General features: G+C 37.8%; 1 protein-coding gene across 1 annotated transcript in view; it reads left to right on the top strand.

Annotated features, from left to right (window-relative positions):
- GLIS3 (GLIS family zinc finger 3) overlaps positions 1–26463 on the top strand; it is a 180119-nt gene that overhangs the window by 50872 nt on the left and 102784 nt on the right. The gene's annotated exons all lie outside the window — the stretch shown is intronic.

Raw genomic sequence — 26463 nt, 5'->3', positions numbered from 1 at the left:
ACCCACAGCCCTGTTTCTATGAATATATTAGGAATAAAACACATAACAATTTACCTGTGAGCAGTGAGCATTCAACCCCCAAAGTCATATTTTTCTTGCTGTTTTTCTTAGGGTCGCTCCAAGTCAGTATCACACATACATAATCACATAAGGTAACAATCTAGCTAGTAAACCCTAGAATCAGTTTATGTTTAGACTCCGTGAATCATTTATAATCTCTGTAATTCAGATTCTTGATTGGCCTTACATATAGTCTGTATTTTGTATGATGATTAGCTTACCCTTACTAAGTGTCAGCAGAAAGCAGCCTCATCAGTGCTGTTCTCATCATAACCTAACAAAATATGAATATGAATATATAATTTCTAGGAATAACTGCTGATTATTATTCACTTGGAAAAAAACATATTTGTTTATATGTTGTGAAATATAAAGTGTGTGCCTAGTTGAATAATTTTCTTACCATGATGTAGATGTTTGCTTGTACTGTAGATAGAGGAAATTTTTTTCTTTTACTTCTGTTACTTCAAAGGGCCAATCTCCTTCAAGGAGAGTAGATATCTTCCCAAATTTCTCTCTTGAATTTAAAGGATGTGGTAGAGATTGTGTCACGACGCTAAGAAGACTCTTTATCCTTCCCTTTTGTCACACCAGAGCCTGAACTCAGTCTCTCTGCTTTCTAAATATAATTTTTTTAGATTCCATAATATTATCTTTTCTGCTCTCCAGATAAATTGGATTGGAGGTTACCATTAATTTCAGTTCCTCCTCAGGGATTTCTCATCAGCTTTGTAGCAGAAGAGAGAAGGAGAAAAAAAAAAATTATTAGGAGTCAAGAAAGTAATTTTCAAGGGAAAAGCACGTGGAAAAAAAGAGATGGAGACAGACATCAGCAGATGAGTGAGGACAGACAACAGTATGAAGAAAGAGGTCAGGAATGGTGAAGGAGCACTGAAAAAAAGAGTAATTCAAGTACCCAGGGTCTTTCTAGTAGGAGAATTGTGATGAGGGATCCAGTAAGACTGGGGGAAAAAATTGTGTTAGTAGCTCTCTATATTCCCTACCCTGACTGTTCAGAAAGGATGTTTACAGAGACCTTCTCATGATTATGAGGCCTCCTCGAGGAGTCCTTAGCTTTGAAGAAATCATTATTCACTGATAATAAATATGTTAATGCTGAAGTAGATAAGGTACTTCATATGATAACGTTTTTGAGATTACTAAACCTAAAGTGTGTGCCAAGCCATGCTGTGTCACAAAAAAATGAGCTGTCTGTATTAGCTTCTCAAAGAGTGATTCTTTCATGAACATTAGAAAATGTGATTAATTTTACTGAACTTCAGCAAGTATTGCTGGCTAGTGCCAAAAAGTTTGCGTATCAGAAGCAGCAGGCACATGCTTATCTTGCTTTCATGTTTAGAAGTGTTATGAAATGTAGAAATATTCAGGGTGACATGATAACCCTCATAATGTGGATGTAAATCTGGAACATAGGCCCCCTTTCTTGGGACAAACATGCAGAAATGGCATTCTTTAGCAGAGTTTGAGTGAAACAGCTTGCCACTTTTTTCCTTTACCATTTCACAAATGATGTGCATTTGGAAAAATGTATTTGGCTTTCTAATGCCGAGGGGCCATGGTCTGGAAGTCTCTCAGTGTATTTAGGAAACTGTACTTCATCCAGACTTCATAACTTTCTCACCAAGCAGTGAAATTCACAGTCATATGAATACAATTTAAGGTTTTAAACCTTAAATATTTTAAGTGAGGTATTAGGGAGGACACATTGGGCAAGATGATTGTGAAGTCTGAACAAAAAATTATGCAAAAGAAATCAGAAATCAGAAACTTTTTACCAAACCTGTATGAATTTATGCGTTTAAGTGATAAATCAAAACAATCCATTCATAATTTGTATTTGTCCAGCTGGTGTCTTTCTATAATTTATTTTCTCATTCTGCGTTTGGGATGTCTTTCTCTAAATTCACTCTAAAGTGAAAGTCTACATCCACTGCAGTTTGTAGACTAATAAGAGTCAGTCTAGTAGAGCAAGCAGGGAAGGAAAAATGCCAAATACACATCTGTTAATTACACGAACCAACCAGATTTACTACAGAGAACATAGGAGAAGTAATAGGTCTTTGGGAGGAACTATCTTAATATAACATATCAAGACATCCTATAATCAAAGGCAGCAAGTTACACTAGTCACCTTAGTGACATCACACACTAGTCATTGTGTGCACATTGTATGTGTTGATGGTTCCTACCATTTTGCAAGAAACAATCTTCTCATTAAGCATATATTGCAATGGTCCTAGTCAGTATATTTATCATGCAGTATTTGTTTCTGTGCAGCTGACTGTTGAAAGTGTATTATACTGTGTTGTATATCCCAATGGATTGTTGTGATAGTTCAGCAAGCTTTGCAAGGTTTTAGTAATACAAGGTCAGGGTTACTTCTAAGTTGTTTTATTGTAATGCTAATAGAGGTAATGCGGAATCAGATGCACAACTAGTTATAAGATGAACTTCATAAAATTGTTTTATTATTCTCTGTTACCCCTCTGTGATGATGAAATCAATTTGAGAGGAGACTTGAAGAACAGCTAGGACTGCAGTACTTGATGCGCTTATAGTTAATATCAGAGCCAAGCAGAATATTCCTTTTGCCAGCAGAATATTTGTTTTGCCACATCTGAACTAGTTTCTGTTTATCTATGTAACAAAAATTTGAAGTGATAAACTATAGCAACAAGCAATACTCTAGTCATTAGTTCCTTCTTGTTCTGGATGAACAGTCGTCTTAGATTCTGGAAGATAAAAGTGTTGTAGGGTGAGTATTAATCAGATAGCAGCACATAAAAACATGTGACAATCATGATAATCATATCCAAAATAAAAGTCAAGCATTCCAAAGGTCAGAAACTCAGAACATATTTGTCCCTCCGTACAAAGGTAACTAGGGTGGAGTGGAAAATAATTGCATACTGGTCTTCACAGATTTGTTTCGTATTGTTGTTTTTCTGTGAATCAGGCTCTTTTTTTCCATCTTTAACTAAATTTTCTGCTGAAGCTGCAAAGCTTTTGGCAATTTGATCCAATATACATTCTCTGTGTACTGAAAAATCATGGTGTATTTTTCATTCCTGCCCATTTTTAGAAGACTGGTTCTTGTTCTAAAAAAAATGCACTTTAATTTTAAAAAGCATGAATTTCATGGAGTCCTGCATTTTATTTATTATAGGAAGCCAAAGTAGGTGACTATGCTTGGCCTTGCTTTCTTACATGGAAATTTGTGAAGTTGAAGAGTACCTGCATGCAGGAGACCTCACCTGAAGTTGACTTATTTGGAATAGGAATTCATTAAATATCTGTTAAAATGTATTGGGCTCCAATACTGTTCATTAAATCATCTTTCAGGTTGTATTCCAATTTACTGCATCTGGAATGTATCTTCTTTTCAGTGACCTGATTTAAAGACTAAAAAAAATTATTCATGACATGGTAATATATATGTAGTGTCTATTCCTAAACTTCTTTATATGTGGGTATGGCACATTCAGATGTGTTGATTTATTAATCTATGCATTAGCTTGTACTTTGTAGGAAGAAGTTAAAGAAGTAGCTGAATGAAAAATTGATGTTGAAATGCAAGCAGTTAGTATACCAATGGTTGAGATAAAATCTGAAACATTTGCCAGCAGTTACCACACAATGGTATCTGAGGTTCCCTCAGATTTCCTCTGGATTAGAAAAAAAGAGAATTCCCAGCAGCTGTGGAAACTTCACAGTAGCAATTGGCAAATGCTGACCTTTTGCTCTCTTTGGCTGTACCTGTGAGCTTATTTTCTACTCAGTGTTCCTTCTTTTATAGTGAGTATTTTTGTACTTTTCAAGTTCAGCTGCAATAAGAGGTACTTAATTAGCCTTATTGTCATGCTATGCAAACAATAAGCTTAGTATATTTAATCTGGTGTATAGCAACAGCATGTTGTTAGAGATAAATTTCAGGCTCTCTCTTTGCAGTTTCATTCAGGTACACTAGGAATGCTTCTCCTTTTGAAACTGATTTCAAACTTTTTGCTTTCTGTAAGCTCTGAGCTATGCTTCAGCACAATGCGATTATTTTTTTAAAGTATGGGATAGTAATACATATACATTTTTATCACAGCTGCTTGATGTGATTCAAACCAGTAAAACTTCTAGTATTTCTGTCAGATTTGAAGCAACATCCATTCAACATCTGCTAAGTAGCTGAAATCATCCCACAGCACATCAGTCTACTAAGCTTGTAAAACAGAAAGTCTGGTTAAAAAAAGAACGTAAAGCTTAAAACACTTATATAATGCCTTTTTGAAACGTAGGTAAACATCTTTGGGTGAGCATGAGTATTTAGATAGATGTGTGTGTGTGTTATTTGAAGAACATGCTAGGAAGATGGTGTTCAAGAAGAAATTTTGATTAAAAGCAGAAATGCATTCTATATAAAAGATTGGGAATATTTTTCTGTCTTCAGGCTTTAGTGGTGTGCCTTCATATGGTGTGTTATATATGTCATGTAGTATATATTTTATGTACAGAACATGTCACTATTTCTCGATGATGAGGAAAGGCCATATCAAATCCTATATTGTACTGAAGTATTGACAAAATAGAAACTATAAAAATTTTTGAATTTGTTTTTGCTTACATGCTTGCTGAAGAATTTTTCACTATGCTAAAGCAGCAATCGAGCACCTAGTCTTAAACAATGTTAAAAGAACAGTAATTTAATTGTAGAGTAACCAAGTTTGTAGTTCACCGTTGCCTATTTTTTCACTGAAACAGAAATGCCATGGGCAAGGCAGAGATATATGAGATGATGTATATCATGGGGTATAGACTCAGAAAAGCTGAGTTTTAATTTGCAACCATAAAGCTAAGACTTCCTAACTCTCACAAGTTTGTGTAATCTTAGTTACCTACTGGTTTTGGTTAAGATGTTTTAGCTGTTTAAAGGAAACACAAAATATGAATTGTGGGTGTGCCTCCACAAACAGCTCAAATTCATGTGATCACATCAGATGGCATCTAGCCCAAGCTAATAAATCTTACCTCTCAGCAATGGTCCTAATGCTCTTTTAATATTATTCTTTCAGTGTGACATACATAATGTGTCTATAGTTCAAAATGTAATGATATGTGCTTTTCCTGTGACTGCTTAAGGTGCACATTTTCCACTAGAGTTCAGTGAGCACCTAAAGGCTTATGATGTGTAAAGTACTGACCTTTAATATCAAAGCATCTCTTTATGCATGCAAAAATGCAAAGAAAACTCCCTTCTACCTGCAGATGTAGAACTGATGACAGTGAAAAATGATAGCCAGAGAACCATATCTTATGTTACAGAATAAAATTTATGAAACCTCTAATTTTTTTCTTGTTCTTCTAATTAATAACTCCTGTTAAGTATTTGAACCAGCTTTTCTTGCCTTTTGACTTAGATTTTGGAAAATTTAAGACAGGTTTTTAATGAACTTTTTCAAACAGACATCTTTTTAGTTTCACTCTAATCCAGAACATGACTATGAAGTATCCAAAAATAACAATGAACATTCCTAATTTCATAAACACTTGCATTTGTGTGGAAATGTTTCTAATTTATTACCTCTTTGTGCTTGTGGAAAGGCACAAAGCTTATATTTTATTTATTTTCATTTCTCTGTAGCATAATTTTAATTCAACATTATTGAGATTTTTTGTCATTGCTATACCAAACTATAAATAAATGGTAAACTAAAAAAATGAAGCACTCTTAAAAATTTCATCTACTTGAACTGTGGAATCCCAGATCAAACTTTGTATCCATCAAAATTTCAATTGCAGAAAATTTAGAGGTTGGGTTCAGCAGTTTTGTTGGTTGGAGTTTTTTGTTGGTTTTTTGGTTTAGTTTTTTTTTTTTTTTAATACTAGGGTTTTAAACCAGAAAACCATTTGAATGCAAAGCTGGGGGGCTAATGCTGAGGTTGTGGTTTTGGAGCATGTCTGTGTGAAGTATTTGGAAATTGAATTGTTCTCCAGGCCATAAAATATTTTTAGATACCTTCTGTTTTCTGCCAGTTTTACTTTGCACTTTCAGCATCCCTGTTTGGTTGATGGCTGGACCAGTATCAGGAACAGAGTGAGTCAATTATGAAGCTTTCCATTTACTGATAGAAAAGCCTAACAATATCTGATGGGAAAATGCAAGTTATGACACAGTCACAACAGAAACAGACAGAAACCATTCCCAGAAAATATGATTTTGTTTTAAAGAAAAGAAGAGAGCAGTAGAGGGAACTAGTTAATAGATTATACTGTACATTGCAATGTTACTTCTTCAGAAAGGAAATACAGTTTTAAGCAAAGGTAAACACACTGTCAGCTTTTATTCAGGTGACTGACACTGATTTCCTAAGGATTAGAGGTTCAGTTACTGCTTCTGGAGCTCTGTGGAGAACTTCACAGACATCTGAGTCTGATGGTTTACCTGTGAACATAGCTTTAAAAACAAATGTTGAGTATTAAGCATCATAGAACAGTCACTGGATTATTTGTACAGAATAATTAAGAAATGGAAAAATGCCACATACGTTTTTGTGCACATATGATTACACTAGTTAAATATGTTGCAAACGAAATGCAAATATATTCTGAAGCACTTGGACATGCTAAAGTATTTGACATTTTCTTCAGCACTCAGATTTAGTTTAAGATATTTTTACTGTCTTAATGTTTTTTACTGTCTTAATGTTTAAAGGAGTCAAGAGAAGGGACTGATCATAGGAATTTTTAAAGGGTAAGATGCACAGCAGTAGTCTCATAGACTAGTGAGATTCTTCCAGGCAGAATCCACACTGCTTAGTGATTCCATTGATTTCAATGACATGTCTTGAACGCAGGTTTATATGCATATTTACATAGAATCACAGAATCATTTAGGTTGGAAAAGACCCTTGAGATCATTGAGTCCAGCTGTAAACCTAGCACTGTCAAGTCCATCACTAAGCCATGTCCCCAAGCACCACATCTACAGGGCTTTTAAATACCTCCAGTGCTTGATAACGTATCCAGTGAAGAAATTTTTCCTAATATCTAATCTAAACCTCCCCTGGTGCAACTTGAGGCTGTTTACTCTCATCCTATCACTTCTTACTTGGGAGAAGAGACTGACACTCACCTCACTGCAACCTCCTTTCAGGTAGTCCCAGAGACCGATGACGTCTCCCCTCAGCCTCAGACACAGTAGTCCAAACACCAAGGAAGACAAGAATCAGCTTGATTCATTCTGATCCCTGAAGCAATTCTATTTTACTGCCACTGTAGTCTCAATTAGCTGAAGTGGAATTTAGCAGATGCTAAAAGCTTGTGTATTTTGCAGACAGATACTTGCAGGGTAGGTTTCCAAAGGACTTGGACACCATAAAGATTAAGCGTTGTTCAGGACAGGATTATAGTGGACTCTCCCTATAAATGATTGAATAGGCTTCCTGGACAAGGATATTACCAATACAGCTAGTGCAGTGGAGTCCTCTCTTACAGAAATGTAATTGCTGTTGATCTTGTGTTAACAGGGCTTGAATAACTGCTGAACAAACCTTTCTGAATAAGGCTGCATGGAAACAGAGAGGTCTTTTTAGAGGTCGTAACTGTGAAGGTGCAGTCTGTGTCTGTGTAGAGTGCTGAACTAACTGTGAAAAGGAAATTCAGAAAGAGGAGCTAGTGAGAATGCTGTGACTTTTGTCTAGAACTGTAGTGGGACTCAGCTCTGTTCAATGCATCTGGGTTTGCTAAACGTTGGAACAGTCACATGTTGATTGTTTTCTGATACCACCTTTATGTACTCAGAATGCTTGTTTTTCCTGTCTATTAAAGACTGGTGTGATTTAGGTTTGATACTTTCTTATCATTTTTAAGGATATATAGCAACTTTATTCCATGGGTACTAAGATCTTGAGAATAACATGCATCATTACAAAGCTCAAGATCACAAGTGAATCATTTTAGAGAGATGTCACTGCATAAAAAATTATTTTTTAAGATCTGTTTGCATGAAATGTTGAAAGTTAATGTTCTTCATCTGTCCACAAAGCAGTGTGCTCGATACAAAGAGTTGTTATAAGTAGTTTCGCTCCCTCCCTCTTCTCCCTCTTTGAATGCTTTCTATTGGTCATCAGCTGGCACAAGCTCAAGGCAAAGATGACAACGTGGATTTATGGGTACTCTTGGTACATTTCTATAAATGCATTCAAACAAGATTAAATTGCTTTTGCTCTTTACTGTATTCTTTACTGTTTAACATTTGCAGAATTGCCTCCAAGGTTAATCAGATGTAAACATCAAGCAATGTCACTATTCTTCTTCAAGGTCTGTCGTACTGCTGATGGATGTATTTTCCTAATAACGTTCAGATTTCTGTTTTAAGAAATTACAACTATGCAAACAAGCTTATCTGGGCTGACAATAAAAAATCCTTGCTTCTAATTAGGAGTCATCACATAATAAAAAAAGACAAGGCTTCTTTTATTCCACAAAAAGCCTGCTTTACCTGCTTGCAAAAATGCATGGATTTCTTTCCAGTGGCTTTACATTATTGGTATGACAAAGTTTCAGTCCTGTGATCATACAGTTTCCAAGTGATTCAGACACAGTTGTTGAACCTTGTTTAAGGTTATTTGATGGTAATCTGTTACAGAAGTTGGTAGATGGCATGAACATGAGATCTGCTTTGTTAGTTTAAAGGAGTGGGCTATACATAATCTGAATTAAGGAGTATTTATGTTGAGACTGCTGAGATTATTGAGAGTCCTTTTTGAAAAACAAGTCACTGTTGAGAAACAAGGCTGCTCAGTTCTGACTGACTCACAAGGACTCTTGGCTTTTGAATGCCTGGACAAATGTGGTCTGAACCATTGTATAAATTAACAATGTGAGCTGCTAAGTTGTGACACTGATTTTATGTCTGCACCAGTGAAGCCATTATCACATAACTTGTCAAGGAAAGAGACATACAGATTGAGCAAATACTTAGAAATAATTATAATTGACAGTTCTGCAGGCAGAGTGATTGAAAATATACAACATATCACCAGTTAAACTCAGACTATTAAACTCTCAGTTAAATGATCTCTGTGAAACCTGGGTTGGGAATATGACACTTCAGTGAATCAATGGAGAATTTGGTTCCAAATTAAAAGCAAGCCATCTGCAAGATTGTTGATCTGCTTTAATTGTGATAAGGTTCTCAAAAGTCTGTCATGAGTTTTTGTGAGAGCTGACATTTCCTCTGAAGGCAGAGGTCTGGTACTTCTGCTTCTGGTTGTCGAGAGTTGCTGAAGGACCACTAAATGCAACACTAATCTCAAATCCTGAGTCTGAATCATTGCACATCTTGAAAAATGGTGATGGCATCTTTGGAAACTCATCTTCTCACCTCATCCTTTAGCCACCCACAGTGAAAAGCTTTGGAATTAGTTTTTTTCATTTCTTTTACGCTTATCAGTGCAAGAAGCATAGTGGTCATATGTTGCAGATAGTCTTTGCAAGGCTTAGAAGACAGCAAAAATGAACTCATCATAGCAGGTTCTGTTTAACGTTAGTTCTTATACCTCTTTAATCATCCTAGTATCTGGGTACTTTACTTTTTTCCATTATGTGAGAAGAGATAGGTCACTGAATCCATCACCATGGGCTTTTGTAGATGAACTGAAGCTAAAATGTTAGTATCCTTCTAGTTTATGCTGTGTTTTTCTGGTGTGACAGACCCTCCATTACTGTCAAGCAAAAATTGTATCTGGTCAGCAAGAAAATGGTATGCCTAGCCACTCTCTGAACCTAGGGAGACAGAGCAGACTAAAGTGAGCTGAATAATGGGTATTCTTGTTTGCTTATAGGAAGGAGGACTGTGTTCATCCAGCCCCTGGAGATTTCCATGATTGAAGTTCTGATACAGTTTTAGCTCCAAGATGTTAGGAGTTTTTGAAGAGAAACAAAAGGTAGGAATGAACTGTTTAGGTAAGAATTGAATAACTATGAAAAGTTGTTGCAGTAAAAATGCAGCAACAAAACCCACCAGTTTTGGCTATTCTTGTTTTATGTATTTTGCATTTTTTCTTCAAATTTTCAACGTTTATAGACAGGATTAAGTGAATTTTGTATTAGTTGTGAAGATTTCTCTTCACAGTCCTTGTGAAGTCCACAACACTAATCGTCGATACATGGTATTTGGATCTGTTCTGGCATGTATCCAGCAAGCTCAGAGTTTAGGCAGAGTCAGTTCACTTCTGTCATGTAAGACCATATTAGTACACTCTTAGTAATACTGAGAGACTCCCTCAGTGGACTAGTGACATGAGCCATACAAACAACAATGTCACCTTTATTAAGTTCTGAAGAAAATCACAGACTCCATTATTCTGTTTTACCTCTAGAGTCACACCATGGAAGATACAAGAAATGCTTTGTCGGTATTTTAGAATCTGACTCATTACTATGGGTTTGGTGTATATACCGTGTGGTGCTAAGTGTTCCATGAGTTTTCATTTTTATTGAAAAGCATATTTTTTTTTAAAAAAACCCTACTTTTAAAAATCTCTTTACACGGTAAGACTAGGCTGAATTAAATAGCTTGAACTCCTCACATTTTTGAATGGTACTTGGGATTCTTTGCATTAACTCATTCAATATTTTGGCTTGCTTGATCAGTAGACTTTCCAGAAACTGCATGTTTTTCCTTCTGAAGTTAAAAGTTCAGACAAAATGCAATTTCTCATTATGAACTGTGGACCTAATTTATTAACAGATAGGCTCTTCTTTTTAAGCTGATTAAAATATTTACAATGAAACATATTTTGACATGAGTCCTAGAAAAATAATTTTCCATTCTATAAATTCACACTAATTTAGTTTTTTCAAGGTCATGGTCTGATGAAACATTGTGTCATTGCCATGACACCCTCCTCATCAAACAGTCACCACTTCAAACACAAAAGCAGATGAAGAAAATAATTTACACATTACTTAAAGTTGCACAGGAAGTTGTGAATTATTTGACGTGTGTACAAAAGTCACATATGTTTGGGAAAGCTAAAACAGTAAATGAAACACATCTGTCCCTGGTAAGGAGCTTACATTAGTTTGTAGTTATTTATTTGTTTATTTATGTATTTATTTTCTTGGAGTATTTTCATCTATATTAGCCTGCAGGATAAAATAAAATGCTCTGTTCTGAGGTTCTGTCTCCTGGTTCTGGTCATACTAGAGCTGCTAGCAATGTTTGGTCATTTAAGCTTCTTTGAGTTGTTGATATGAAGAGCTGATGATCAACTTCTCAAGTTAGGAAAAAATACTGCAGTTTTCTTCATTTGCTGATATAACTATATGCAAGACTTTGTAGTGTCAGGTGGTGAGCTAATCTACGGATATGGGCATTCAAATTCAAATGATTGTATTACTACAGCCTTGCATGTTACTGGCCACCTGCAAAGCCATGGTAAATCATAATTTCTGAACATTTAGTAGGCTACAGCTCCTGAGGTCAGACATGCGTTTTATTTTGCATTTGCAATAGACTGGTTGTATACATACAGTATACTACAACTCACCTAATAGGTAGTAACTTGTGAAGTGTTAGTATCTTGATGGTTTGCAAGTGTACCTGTTGACTGCGTGTGAGAAGGAACTGTCAGAATCATAAAACATCCTGGGTGGTTTTCAATAAGCTTGATTTTTAAAATGTTTGGCAATTTTTCTAGATTAACCCCATTTTTTTGTAAAGAAAATCCTGAAGCATATTGTAATTGGTAGAAAAAAACCCCTGTATTTTCTCCTAGTTAATCATGACCTTGTAAAATGCACTTGAATCTACTAAATTTATACATTGGTCCCATGGTTCAAAAACTGAACCTTGCTATAAATCAACTGTTGATCTTGGGTAACAGCTTTGTGGCTGAGGTGAGAAATAAGATGGAAGGGTAGGGAAGCAGCAAAGAGCTTGATCACTGTCCTTGCAACAAAGAAACCCAGGATGTTTCTGCTGCATTTTCTGTAGGACATTGAGCACTTCACAGTGAAATACCTGACCATCCTTGAACATGGCCTCCTGGGGAAAATGTCATTAGCACTTGGAACAACTTATTGGTGGTATTCAGGTGGTCAGGTGGATATTATCATGCTATTGTTTCATTATTCAAGAAAAGTTAAGGAGATGCATCTTGACAAGCATGCAGGTGTATAGTGCATGGCCCATACACCTATCTCACAGGGGATTCATCCCAGGAAATGTGAGGTTTGGCCTTGTTGGCTTTCAATACAAGTGCATGTGTTAGAATCTGGAGCTAGTTATGAATCACATTCTTATGTATGTAAAGAAGCTCTTTAAAACCTGTTTTGCTTCATAAGGTGTGTGTAAACAGACATTTTGATTTTTGAGAACTGCAATTTCAGACAGCTCAATTTTTGTTTGTTATAAATATCTCTTCATAAAATATCTCTTGTGTAAAACACACTGGCTCCATTTGCTGCCTGTTAGAATAGCAAACAAAAATCTTGATTTTGACTACTTGTCAAGTATATGGTCTTCATGGTTTGTGGTAATAAAAATATGTTAGCTTTAGTGTGGATGCTCTTTGGTTTAAGTGGTGATGTTTCAGAATACCCACATGTTGGGGAGGATTACAAGTTTTTCTGTCATCTATTTGAGGAATTATACCATCTGGCATGTGGATGGCAGAACATTAATTAGTTTGCTAGAGGTGTATTGAAAAGTAACACAGGTTTAGGCCACTACAAATAGCTAAGTTGCAAGACACTAATTCTTTCACAGAAATAACAGGTTTCTTTTGAAAAACTTGGATTATTCAGAAATATTTGAACAGAATTCAAGTCCCAAGTATCACCATACCCTCTAAGAATAACTAAAGCTGACTGTGTTAGAGCTGTAAACAAGACTCTCATCTTGCTAAACTTTCATTAAAATTCCAACTGGCAAGTAGATTTGTATGTTGTAAATAAGGCCAAAATAACAGAACAGCATATGGTGTCCTGTCATTTGACTTTTTCTAATAAAAATGGCTGTTATTGCTTAACAATGTCATTATTTTTTATACTAATCTCAGAGTATCTGCTTAACAACTCTTTGTTTTATTAAGATACTAAACATATTTTCATTTTTTGATATAAAACCTGACATAAACGATACAAAAGCATTGTTAAACTTGGAAGCTTTTTCAGCGTTGCTGTAGAAACCCATCAAATGGTAACCTTCTTTTAAAATACATTTTTCAGTTAGTTGTAAGTAGAAGAAAATACCTCTGTGTTTCAAGGGTGATAACCTTTCAAATAGAGAACAAAACTGACTTCTCACTTTGGGCAGGAGACCATCGATGAGAATGACAGCAGCATGGATAAGTGGCTTTTCCTCACCTGCCAGTGTACAATAGTAACTACAAAACTCAGCTGACTCTGGAGTACTATTGATTGATGACTTTTTCAAAAGGCATGCCTGCATTGTGTTTTGTCTGTTGAAAGAAATGCTGTAAAGGCCTTAGTTTGCAGTCAATTAATCTAGAGTAATTTGTTTGCCTGATTCTGTTGCCAGATGTACTGTCCAGGTACAAGCCACTTTTTGTGGTGGATAAAGAGGCTTAGCTGATAAAGCGGTTTATTATGTTTCTCTGCTGTAAAGTACATTGATCTTGCTCACGGAAAATGTTAGTACTTTCTGCTTTGTTTGAACCGTACCTCTATTTTTCCAGTAATTGTTGTCTGTGACTTAGATCTCATTAGGACTATGCCAAGGTCACTGAATGGCATGTCAGCTTAATTACAGTGGCTTTCAAGCTGAACAGTTCTGACTCACAAATAGGAATTCACAGTTAGGTAAATGAACAATCTGAAGTCTCTGAGCTGCATACCATGCGATGCTTAGCTCTTTGCAGTAAGATGCTGAGTGAAGACAGGGTTCCTTGGCTCCAGTGAACTGGAGCTGAAGTTCAAAAGCCCTTGACTTGAAACAGGACTAAGCCACCTGAAGGGCTGGCCATAAGTTGCAGTTTTTAGCTAATTTTAAGCAGTTTAGAAATGAAGGCCTCTGTTATCCCAGTTGAAAAGTTGTATAACAGTCGTGGGAAGTGTGAGGCGTCTGCTACCTTAAAGGAAAGGCATCTGTTAACAACAGAGTGACTGTCCATTGCAAACAGTGAAGTATTAAATAGTTCTAAGCACTCCATAGGAAAGAAAAAAAAAAAAAGATAATGTCCAGCCATCTCGTTAAAAGTCCAGTTTTTAAGGAAAGGCATAAGCAGCCTGCACTCTTTTGCCCCAGCAGTCCATGTGTTGAAAACAATCTTATTATAATTATGTCAGGGCATGTGTCGTTGCAAGTGGTTTTGCTCCAGAATCTTAGATCTTTCTGCAGCTGAATGATGTGACCCACCTAAGAATTCTGTTTGCAGTGAGTGACAGCTCCCATTTTTAGTGGTTTCTGTTTCTTTTTAAACTCTGTGTTTTACCAGACTGACATTCATGTGTCTTATAGATCAGACTGCCATGTGCTTCTATAATATCATTGGCTTTATTTTGCACTTCAAAGATCTTTTGCAGTGGTGCTTATCTACACAAATATCAGGTGGATCTAATAAAAAACGTCAGAATACAGAGGAAAGCAGAATACAGCAAGAAACAGAACCTTTTTCCATGCATTCCTGAGTAGACGCATCAACAGCATTTATAATTTATGCTTACAGTCTTAGTGTTTATTCAGATTTGAGCAGAATTAACACAAGTGTTTTTGAGTACAGGGGAGACAAGAGAAAAGCTCATTTTTCCAGTCAAAAAAACCCCCACCAAACCACGTAACTTCCATATTGTCCCTAAAGTTAAAATAACTGAAGTGTCTGGGAAGTCTCCACTGGTAATAGACATAGTCATTTCTAGTCATTAGACCAAAGCAACGGTAGAGTTGGGTATCATGATCAGGTTAAATTATGACCAGATCAAAGAAGCCAAGAAATGCTCCATTTCAAAAACCTTGTCAAGAGTGTCTGGCATCCAGTGGCTGAAACCAGCAATTTGAAGAGCCTGCGCTGCAAATTTGGGTTTGGGCTAAATTGGAAACCTAAGCAGACCATGGGCAAATGGTTTAAAAGCAATAACTAGAACAGAGCAGTAAGGACCAGTGATCCCTATGCAATACAGAATAAAGACTGGTGCAGGGCAAGCAGGGATTAGGACTGAGCAGTGAATGAGGATCTGCTGCATCCTAGGGGCGTGTATCCTATGAGCTCTGTCCTTGTTGTTCCAGGCTACTCTGTCAGCTTCACAGGCTTGCTCTTCATCTCCTGGAATATTGATTTATGGAGGCATAGCTGTGGCCAGCTGTATTGTGGTTATTTTATTTAGGTTGGACTGTTCCTAATTAAAAAAGAACATGGCCGTGTGGCATTGTGTAATTGATTGCCTGGCTGGGGCAGATAAAGCGCTAACAGAGAAAAGAACTTCTTGAGAGGCTCTGAAGTTTTCGGACTAAGTGTAGCTTTCACCTTGGCCTCAGTTTCTCAGGATGTCTGAGAATCATGCTTTGCTGCAGTGGTTTGCAATCTCTTAAGTGCCTAGTCTAGGGAGAGAGAAGGAACTCTACAGGATGTGTGCCTTACCTGTTTCTCAGGACTGTTTGCATAGGCTTCTGTATTCTCAGTGTTATGTATACAGTAATATGTTGTAGGTACAAGACCGACTATAACAAAAATACTGGAACATTTTAATGGAAGGAGAAGCAGAAGGTAGGTAGGTTCAGGGTTTTTTAATATTTCATCTGTTTAGTTCATTCTCAGCAATTAAACTCATAGGCTGACTATGGAATGGAAAAGAAAGATCACAAAATAGAAGTATTGTGTTTTTTAATTTAAAATGCTTGCGGCTGTTGACTCAGATTTTTAAAATACAAAATTTCTTCCAGCTAGTTTCTGAGCTTCTCTTGTGAAACCAGCAACAAAATGAACCACTTACATGCAAGTCATTACAGTCTCTTTTATCAAGATACTATGGCTTGATTTCATTTTCAGTGGAATTAGATTGATAGATGAAAAGCCTCACAATTACTTGATATAAATTAAGTAGCTAAACTCCTAGTTAGCACATCAGATATGAATGGTTATTACAGAGTCTATTTTGCTATGGTTGACTTGCCAATTCAGAACAACAGTGCTTACACGTAGGCTGATGATGGTCAACCCTAATCAGCTTGTACAGTTCATTGTGACCTGATGCTTCCTGGGACACTGATCAAAGTCCTGTGAATCGTTCTAATGCAAAGAGTTATTCATTATACTCATCAGCACATTCTTTGAGAGGATTGTCAGAAGATTCGGGATTTCTATAATAAATCTGAAGCACATAGAATAACCCTCAGTCAGAGGTGGTAACCTGATATTTCTGCATGATGGTTTTCAGAAGACTAGTGGCTAGTGTTCCACAGAGTTATGGAACATCTTTATTACTGTATATAGCAGTCTGGATTTTAAAAAATTATTTTCAGCAATTGGTACCTCAAGAGTAACTTTCTGAGGAGTCCACTGTGCAAAGGTGTTTAAGTGGCAAGAGAAGTAGCTGACTGTACTTGCAGGATATTAATTGATTCTTTCCTCGTCAGTGTTTCTGATTCAGGGTTATGAAATATTAAAACAGGAATGAACATTGCTTAAGACAGAAATCTGAGTTTTCTGAAATATTTTCATTACATGTTTAACTCTATAATTTCCCATCTGCATAAACAGAATAATTTAGGACTCATTATTCAAGTCAGAATAATTTTCAGAATCTCTTCCTAATTTTTAAAGTACATGAATTGCCTGTACACTGAATGGCAGCACCAAATGTCACTTTAAGGGGAACATTTGCTGTACACCTCACATCACTGCAAAAGCTGGGTAAAATTAAATGAGTTTCTAGCACATACCTTCTTCTCTGTCACTGTTAGAATTTTATATTCAGAGTGAAAAGAATACAGTCTCTCCTAGGAGATTGGGAAAGGAAAGTCTGCAGGTACTTAATTTGAGGTTTTATTATTCTTAAGGGCAAAAGCAGTGACATTACAGCTGCACTGACATGCATAGTAGTTCAACCCTGCTGTCACAGCTGCTCCTTGACAACAGACCATGCATCTGAAGACATCGGTCTTCCCTGTGGAAGGACGCAGGAAAGAGGTCTGTGGTCCTCAGTAAACTCAGAGAAGTCTTGCAAGTGCTGTAAATGGCATAAGATTTGTACCCAGGAGTCATAGTCTGTGTCTTCGCTACTGCTTAATTCTCTGGGAGGGACTTTGTACCCCAGGCTGTAGCAAGAGTCTTCTGTCTGCAATGACTTCTTAAGACCGTGTACCTCACAACCAAACCAACAGTAACAATAAAGAAGGTATGCTTTCTTTAAGACTAAAAACTTGCTCACATGCTTGAAACAACTTGAAGACTATGTTAATAGTGCCATCTGGTGACATTTCATGTAACCCTATGCTATTTCTGAGACTGATATATTTTAACATTATTTTTTTACCTACTTACGTGAAAGTGTTTTCTGCCATGTTAATAACATAAGTAATGGACTAGATCCTCAGGTATCTTTTGCTCTTTAGTCTCCTGAAGTGCTTTTGAGGCTATTTTCTCAACTTGAAGGCAGTTCTTTAGACACGATGACAGGATGAAAGGTCTGCAGTGTTGCCTTGGCTGGGGATTCCCCCCTGTAGGACGGATCTTGGACATTATCAAATTGACAGCTGTTATTTTTTAAAAAAAAAGCTTCTTGAAACTGTTGGCTATAGTATTCTTTGCTTCTACTGATACCTCATTAAATATACCTGTATCAGTTATGTGAGGAGGAGGCCAAGGTACACTTTAATGGGATACATCAGTAGAGATGCATATGTAATCACAAGACCATACATAGCACTAGAAGATCTGCAATGCAAATGAAGCTGCAACATCAAATTAGAAGCACATAAACTGAGAACCAGGGTACTCTCGGCACATTTTTGCTGATGTGGCTAGTGTGTGTACCTACCTGCTTCTAAAGGTCTCACTTAAAGTGGCAGCAGCGTTAAAATTAATGTCTGCAATTGTACCTGAAAGTAGAAAGAAACCAGAAATGCCTGAAATCAGCAAAACAGAAGATGACTGTAGAATTGCATTCCTTCATGCCTAACATGTATTTCTTTTGTTTTTAAAGGGGAACAGACTGAGTTACATTTCCAGAATGCTTAGTGTGTAGTATACTTCAGTGGTCTAAGAAAAAGTACTTTAACATCTGAAAGCATAAAAGTGTGGAAAGGGGTGGAAATTAATGTTTATTATGTTTATATGTCCCCAATATTTAAAATTCTGACTCTACTTAAGTACATAAGGAAGAGTATAAATCTTTACCATGTCATGAACTCATTCCTGTTAACATTCAGTTAAACCTGGAAACAGTCCACAAACAATAATTTTTAGTGAGATAAAGAGTTCAGCTGATGTGCAGCTGATGTGCTGAGTAAGTTCTGAGTAAGTGCTGTCTGTATGCTACAGTTGTGATTCACAGGTGTGAAGCAATACAGCAGACTCTCAAATGAATGAGTAAATACTTCAGGACCACAGGATGAAAGGGACATATCACTTTTTAGTGAGAGGGACTTTATTTAAGCGATAGTGTTACTGGGACAGGGGAAAAATAAAAACAGTCTGTTACATAATCTGGGCCAACCATTTACTGGGAACTTTTATATTTTATATAGTTAAACTTTGAACCAATAACTTAAAGATAATTGATATAAACCTTACAGAAAGACATTTAATCTTGAAAACCTCAGGAAGAAGGAATCAGTAGTTATGCTGGTAACTCATTTGCATGGTTAATTAAACCATGCAAATATGCCCTTTTTCTAATTTTTATTTGTATAGTTTCAGCTTTTGGACATTAAATTAATGCTTTTCTACTAAATCAATCAAATGAATTACTAAATTAATTGTACTTTAAATAGCAAGTAAATACTTCCAAGAATTTAAGACCAAACTGTAAGCATTTTATTGTTTTACTAGTCCTGTATGATGTAGCTGAAGAAAAATGTTTTTCAGTCTTGCTCAAATAGAGATATAAAATAAATTTTCCTGAAGAAATTAAACTTGCAAGCAGTTTAAAAGCTTCAATCAAATAAAATACGTGGGCTACATTCTGTTACTAAAAAGAATGTTTCAATCATTTGGGAGGGATAGCAGTTTTCTGTAATCTGTCACTGCAGATACTAATGTCTGATTCTGTTTACTTACAGTAGTATTCTTCTGAAAATATTGTCACATCTGTCTAAATATCTTGTTTCTAAGCATGGTTTAATGATGTTTTATCACTACTGCAAAGTGAAGGTGCAATCTGACAAGTTTAAAATCCTTTGACCTCTGAAACAATGTTTAAGATAGATTTTAAATATTCAAGAAGAAGCTAAAAGTTCCCAAATGATACTTGTAAACTGTGTCAAAGATACCACAGACTGTGTTACTAAGGGCTATTGGGAGCTTTTTTCCTTTAGTTGTATAATTGACTGTTTAGCTTTTTGACAGCATGGAACCAAACTCTGAATGCTCCCAATAAACCCATTGACTTCTATTACACAGGTTTGAGTGATGTATGGCTCTGATGTGACATTCTTAGTTTGAATGGTTAAATTTACACTAAAACTACCATACTATTTAAATCAGTTGACGTAAATGGTGATGAAGCAGCATATCCAAGGTGAGAATTTGGCTGCATGTTTACCATGCAAACAAATTAAAATCGTGTGCTGTTACATCAGGTATTTTTTGAATTGTTTTCTTGTTTGCCTTGTAATAGATTATATTCAGATGCTTTAATCACATGGTTTCTGTTTAGGATGAACGATAACAGTGTAGTGAGGTATACAAATCTTCAGCTGATGTATACTCTGTTGCCACTTGGTAGAAATTTATATAGACACAGCAGCCTTACTTATTTACTGACATACTGGACAGAAGGTTTGCATATCGAGACCTTTTTTGTAGGTGTGACCACTGGTATATCTCTAACTGAACCATGTATTATTCTTCTGTGCAATTTAACTGCTTGTGTTCTTGGAAAGTCCAGACATACTAAGTAAATATAATTCACTGAAGGACGCATTACTCATTTGTTCTGCTTGTTCACAGTAAATGGAAAATCTTGCATTGTTTTTGTATTTGCTGGAAAAAGAGTTTTCCCATAAGAGGGTTATATGGGGTCTGTAACTTAGTGAGACTTGTCACTAATTTAGGAATGAATGATTACAAAATCCTGACTTGAGAGGCTAAATACATTGCTTCTCATGGTTAAAACTCTAATATGATGTTCCTTGTTCTTGTAGAACAAGGTGCTGTACCATGATATGAGATGGGATTTATCTCAAGGAGGACAAAGATTCCTATTCTGCTTCCCCTTAGCATACTGTAAGTGGTGTTAGTTCAGTTTCTGTAGAGGTCTTGCCAGGGTAGCCTGCTGGATCAGCACAGGCCTTAATTGTACATACTTAGCTTTATGGTTTCTTGATAATGATCTGTGTATCAGTCCTCTTCTGTTTCTAAGGATGTATGTTGTATCCATTGAGCACCTTCCCTGAATTGTGGTGTAGTGTTCTAGTTGTATTCTCCTCCACTGCCATTTCACTTGCCAACTAATCTATGTACAGCTTCCATGATATTTGCATCTGTAAGCACCACAGTATATTTGGCCCAGTAATGTGACTGATATTTATGCATTTCAAACTCCTTCTGTACAACTGATATCATGAAGCAGAGTGTAGGTGCGTAGTTCTGTTCCTTTTTATGTCCTCCTGGATTGTAAGAGCAGAACTCAAAGCCACCTTCTTTGTGTACCATCTGCAAGGCCAGCAACATTTTTCAGTGCCTACCTGCAATGATAGCAAAAGTAGCATCAACAAATTCTGCTTTGGGAAAGTGAGATCAGACACTTTCACATCTTTGCTATGGCACATGCATAAGTCAATATTAGGTAGCAAATAAACAACAAAAAATATGCCATGAGGAATTCTATCTTTTTAAAAGTAGGATTTATGCTTTCACTTCTAAACTGAATGAATTTAGAAATCAAAGGGGAAAATAATTTATTTATATGACCATTTAGATTAATTTCCCCTTTGATTTCCAACATCAACACTGACATTGGATGTCTTTTAAAACATATTTTCTATTTAAATCATAAGTTAATGGGCTATAAAGTTTATTTAGAAAGTGAGCATGAATAATTTCCTGTACTCAAGAAATTACTGATTGTGTATTGTGTTATTCAGGATGCCAATTTAGAGGCAGGTGATGATCCCATCATGCTTTAAAAACTAGGAACTGCTCAACTGGTATTCAAGTGGTGCTGTAAACTTTTTAACCATTAGTCCTTTGCTTATGTCTATTCACACATGCATGAAAGAAGTTGGCTGGGTCAGAAAATTAACATTCAGGATACTAATATCTGAAAGTTTTTCTTCTTGCTTAATATGAAAACATCCATATAAAATATGTAAACCTCAGTCATATTTTGATACTCCAAAATCACTGAACACTGAAGTGTTTTGTAATTGCACATCTTCAGTTTGTTTCCTCATATGTGATAGAAAGTACTGGCAGCACAAGGAAAGGAGAGTTTTAACATCACTGCATATTGAAGTATTCAGTAAGAATAAATAAGACCACTGCCTGACAACATATCAACAAACTGGGAAGCAAAATTATGAATGAATGGACAGTCAATTTTGCAGAACAGGTCAAGCTCCCAAATCAGTTATTTAGCCATCACTTCCATAAAGATGAGATTTCAGCTTGGACCACCACTTGGCATTTCTACCCAGTGCAATGAGGAGCAGTAAACTGCCACACACCCAGCCATTTTTGCCACATCAGTTCAGAAATAAGATCATATTAATAAACCCTGGTTCTCAAGTTCGAGGGCCTGTGCTGCTTTGCGCTTGCAACACTGTCCCAGTGTTGCTGTTGAACTTGCTGTGCTGTCTTTGGGGCCTGCGCTGATCTCTGCACTAGCCGTGCCATCCACTTTGGATTGCTGCAGAAAGGCATGCTCCTTGTGGCTGCGGACTTATTGCTATAGATTACTCTCATCCTCAGACATAGACGCAGATTCCCAGAGAAGGCCAAACAGTTACTCAGGTTGTGTGTAGCACCATGTAACAGCCACAGCTACCTGAACTCCCAGGCATGCTCCCAAAATATAGAGACTAGTAAAAAGACTTGCAAAGAGCGGGCCTGCTTTTAAGCATATTCCAATCTTGTGTTTTCTTCCCAGTCAGCAAATACCATACTTACTATATCCCATCAATACTCAACACTTCTTTACCTTCTCTGCTCACCTGAGTTAAATTGTGCAATACGATAAGTAGCTATTTCTACTTGATGTACAAAGTGATGTGATTTTTTAATTTGACTTCTGAAAAAGTATATATTCATCTTGTTTTGCCAATATAATCAGCTGTCAATGACTGTTTGGAAAAGGATAAGGAAGCAGCTGGGTTTCTTTCCCCCACGTCTTTCTGTGCTCCACTGTATCAGGTGTGTGTGTGCGTGTGTTTGTGTGCAGTTGTGTATGTACATGCTGCTGGCCCCCCAGTTCTTAATTTCCAAACCAGTTCCTGCTGTGTCCCAAGAAGCTGAAGACACAATAACATGCCCGTTATTCAGACATGCTTCTTCTGGAAGGTGTTTAACCAGGTCTGTGTATTGGAAATACTACCACTGTTCATTTCTTCCACATCAGTTATAAATGTTTTGCTTTTGATAGATTTGTCCATCAAATTTGATGTTGTTACTGCTATTGTTACAGATAAACTGGGAGATGTTTTAGCTTTTTCCCATTTAGAGAACTTTCCAGACTCTCCTCAACTGAAATTACTATTTTGTTTGTGTAACAATACCTTCCTCCTAACAGAGTTACCTCATTGAATGGGAAAGTAATGTTAATAGAACTAATCAATATATGTCAGAGACCTGCTGATATTGCACACAGTTGAACAAATATTAAAAAAACAAACAAACAAACAACTTAAACATTATTTACACTGTCATTCCAAAAAAGGCTAACAAGTTTCCAAGCCAGTTTGTCCCTGACCTCTGTAAGGTGTGTGCTTTTGTAGGGAAAGAGCATGAATATCCTGCTCTTTTTGTGTGCCCTGTTTAAAGGGCCAGCACAGCTGTAATCCCAGAACAATAGGCCTAGTCAATGCAGAAAGAACATTTAAAGAGATGGAGCAACAGTTGTATTCTCTTTCTGTGTAAAAACATGGTGAGACAACAGGATACTCTGAAAGACAGTTCTCACTCCAGTTTTCCAGGCCACATCTGTCTGTTCCTATCCAGAGCTGATTTCTGCATGCATAACACTTCCCAGATCCTTCTGGCTGATACACATTAGCTAATCCAGATACTCTAGGAGAGCAGGATTCAACTGGAAATTAGGTGGGTTTTATTTAGGTTTGAGGATACTTTAACTTCATTTGTGCAGTTTCGACACTATAAATGAATATTTGAAAGTATATCCGGTCTTTATTCTCTCAGAATATCTGGCTCTGCTAGAGCAAGGAAGCGATGATGGCTCATGCTTAAAAATTACTTTTAGTTTAGAAAAGTTTTAGAGTAGTTTACCAGTAAACCATATAGGAATGGTTTGCTATATACCATACAAATCTCATCTTAATTATGCACAACCATAGAATGATTTGGGTTGGAAGGGACCTTAAAGATCTTCTAGTTCCAACCCCCCTGCCATGAGCAGGGAACCTTCCACCAGACCAGGTTGCTCAAAGCCCCGTCCAGCCTGGTCTTGAATGATTCCAGGGAGGGGGCAGCCACAACTTCTCTGGGCAACCTGTTCCAGTGTCTCAGCACCCTCAACAGGAAAGAATTTCTTCCTTATATCTAATCTAAATCTACTCTCTTTCAGTTTAAAGCCATTACACCTTGTCCTATCACTACATGACCTTGTAAAAAGTCTCTCTCCAGCTTTCCCATAGGCCCCCTTTAAGTACTGGAAGTCTGCTATAAGGTCTCCCTGGAGCCTTCTCTTCTCTAGGCTGAACAGCCCCAACTCTCTCAGCCTTTCCTCATAGGGGAGGTGCTCCAGACCCCTGATCATCTTCAGAGCCCTCCTCTGGACTCTCTCTAACAGATCCATGTCCTTCTTATGTTGGGGACCCCAGAGATGGACACAGTATTCCAGGTGGGTCTCACCAGAGTGGAGTAGCAGGGGAGAATCACCTCCCTCGACCTGCTGGTCACACTTCTTCTCAAACAGCCCAGGATACAGTTGGCTTTCTGGGCTGCGAGCGCACATTGCTGGCTTTTAGTCACTTTTCCATCCACTAACACCCCCGAGTCCTTCTCCGCAGGGCTGGTCTCAATCCACTCATCGCCCAGCCTCTATTTGTGCTTGGAGTTGCTTCAACCCATGTGCAGGACCTTGCAGTTGGCCTTGTTGAACTTCATGAGGTTTGCAGGGGCTCACTTCTCAAGCCTGTGAACGTCCCTCTGGATGGCACATCCCTTCCCTCCAGCATGTTGAGTGGAAGAGGGGGCAGGTCTCTCATGAAGACTATAAAGATGTAGTGAAGCTATGCAAGGAGAATATTAGGAGAGACAAAGCGCAGCTAGAGCTCATCCTGGCTACAGCTGTTAAGGATAATAAAAAACGTTTCTATAAATTCATTAACAACAAAAGGAGGATTAGGGAAAATCTCCCTCCTTTATTGGATGCAGAGGGAAACATGGTAACTAAGGATGAGGAAAAAGCTGAGGTGCTCAACGCCTACTTTGCCTCAGTCTTTAGCAGTGGAACTGGCTGTTCCCTGGACACCCAGCCTCATGAGCTGGGAGATGGGGAGAGGAAGCAGAATGAGGTCATCACAATTAAAGAGGAAGTGATCAGAGACCTGATACACTGCTTGGATATACACAAGTCTGTGGGACCGGATGGGTTACACCCAAGGGTGCTGAAAGAGTTGGCAGATGTGCTCACCAAGCCACTTTCCATGATTTCCCTGAAATCATGGCTAACTGGGGAGGTCCCATTGGACTGGAGGGTAGCAACTGTAACACCCATCTACAAGAGAGGCAGAAAGGAGGATCCAGGAAACTATAGACCTGTCAGTCTGACCTCAGTGCCAGAGAAGGTCATGGAGCAGGTCATCTTGAGTGCCATTACAAGTCATATAATGGACAACCAGGGGATCAGGCCTAGTCAGCATGTGTTTATGAAAGGCAGATCCTGCCTGACAAACCTGATCTCCTTCTATGACAAGATGACCCAACTATTGGACGAGGGAAAAGCTGTGGATATTGTCTACCTGGATTTTTGAAAAGCATTCGACACAGTTCCCCATAGAATTCTCATAGAAAAACTGGCTGCCCATGGCCTGGATGAGCGAACGGTCTGCTGGGTCAAGCACTGGCTGGATGGCTGGTCCCAGAGAGTGGTGGTCAATGGAGATAAATCCAGCTGGTGGCTGGTCACAAGTGGTGTTCCCCAGGGCTCGGTGTTGGGACCATTTCTGTTCAACATCTTTACTGATGATCTTGATAAGGACATAGAGTGTATCATCAGTAAGTTCGCAGATGACACCAAGTTAAGCGGGAGTGTGGCTCTGCATGAAGATAGGGAGGCTCTACAGAGAGACTTGGATAGATTGGATCGGTGGGCCAACATTAACGGGATGAGCTTCAACAAGGCCAAGTGCCAGGTCCTGCACTTGGGCCACAACAACCCCATGCATCGCTACAGGCTTGGGGAGGTGTGGCTGGAGAGCTGTCTGGAAGAGAAGGATCTGGAGGTTCTAATTGACAAGCAGCTGAACATGAGCCGGCAGTGTGCCCAGGTGGCCAAGAAAGCCAACAGCATTCTGGCTTGTATTAGAAATAGTGTGACCAGCAGAAGTAGGGAGGTGATAGTCCCCCTGTACTCTGCCCTGGTGAGGCCACACCTGGAGTATTGTGTCCAGTTTTGGGCACCTCAATATGAGAGAGATATCGAGGTGCTGGAGCGAGTGCAGAGGAGGGCAACGAAGCTGATGAAGGACCTGGAGAATAAATCCTATGAGGAGCGATTGAAGGAGCTGGGACTGTTTAGTTTAAGGAGAAGACTAAGGGGAGACCTCATCACTCTCTAGAGCTACCTGAAAGGGCTTTGTAGAGAGGTTGGTGCTGGTCTCTTCTCACAGGTAATTAGTGATAGAACAAGGGGGAATGGCTTTAAACTGCAACAGGGGAGGTTCAGACTGGACATTAGGAAAAAATTTTTCACAGAAAGAATGGTCAGACAGTGGAATAGGCTGCCCAGGGAGGTGGTGGAGTCACCATCCCTGGATGTGTTTAAGGGGCGTTTGGATGTGATTTGGGGGATATGGTGTAGGGAAGAACT

The sequence above is a fragment of the Strix uralensis genome, chromosome Z (genome assembly GCF_047716275.1).
Source record: "Strix uralensis isolate ZFMK-TIS-50842 chromosome Z, bStrUra1, whole genome shotgun sequence".
Classification (NCBI taxonomy): domain Eukaryota; kingdom Metazoa; phylum Chordata; class Aves; order Strigiformes; family Strigidae; genus Strix; species Strix uralensis.
The sequence above is the reverse complement of the archived record's forward strand: the minus strand, read 5'-3'. Positions and strand labels throughout refer to the sequence as shown.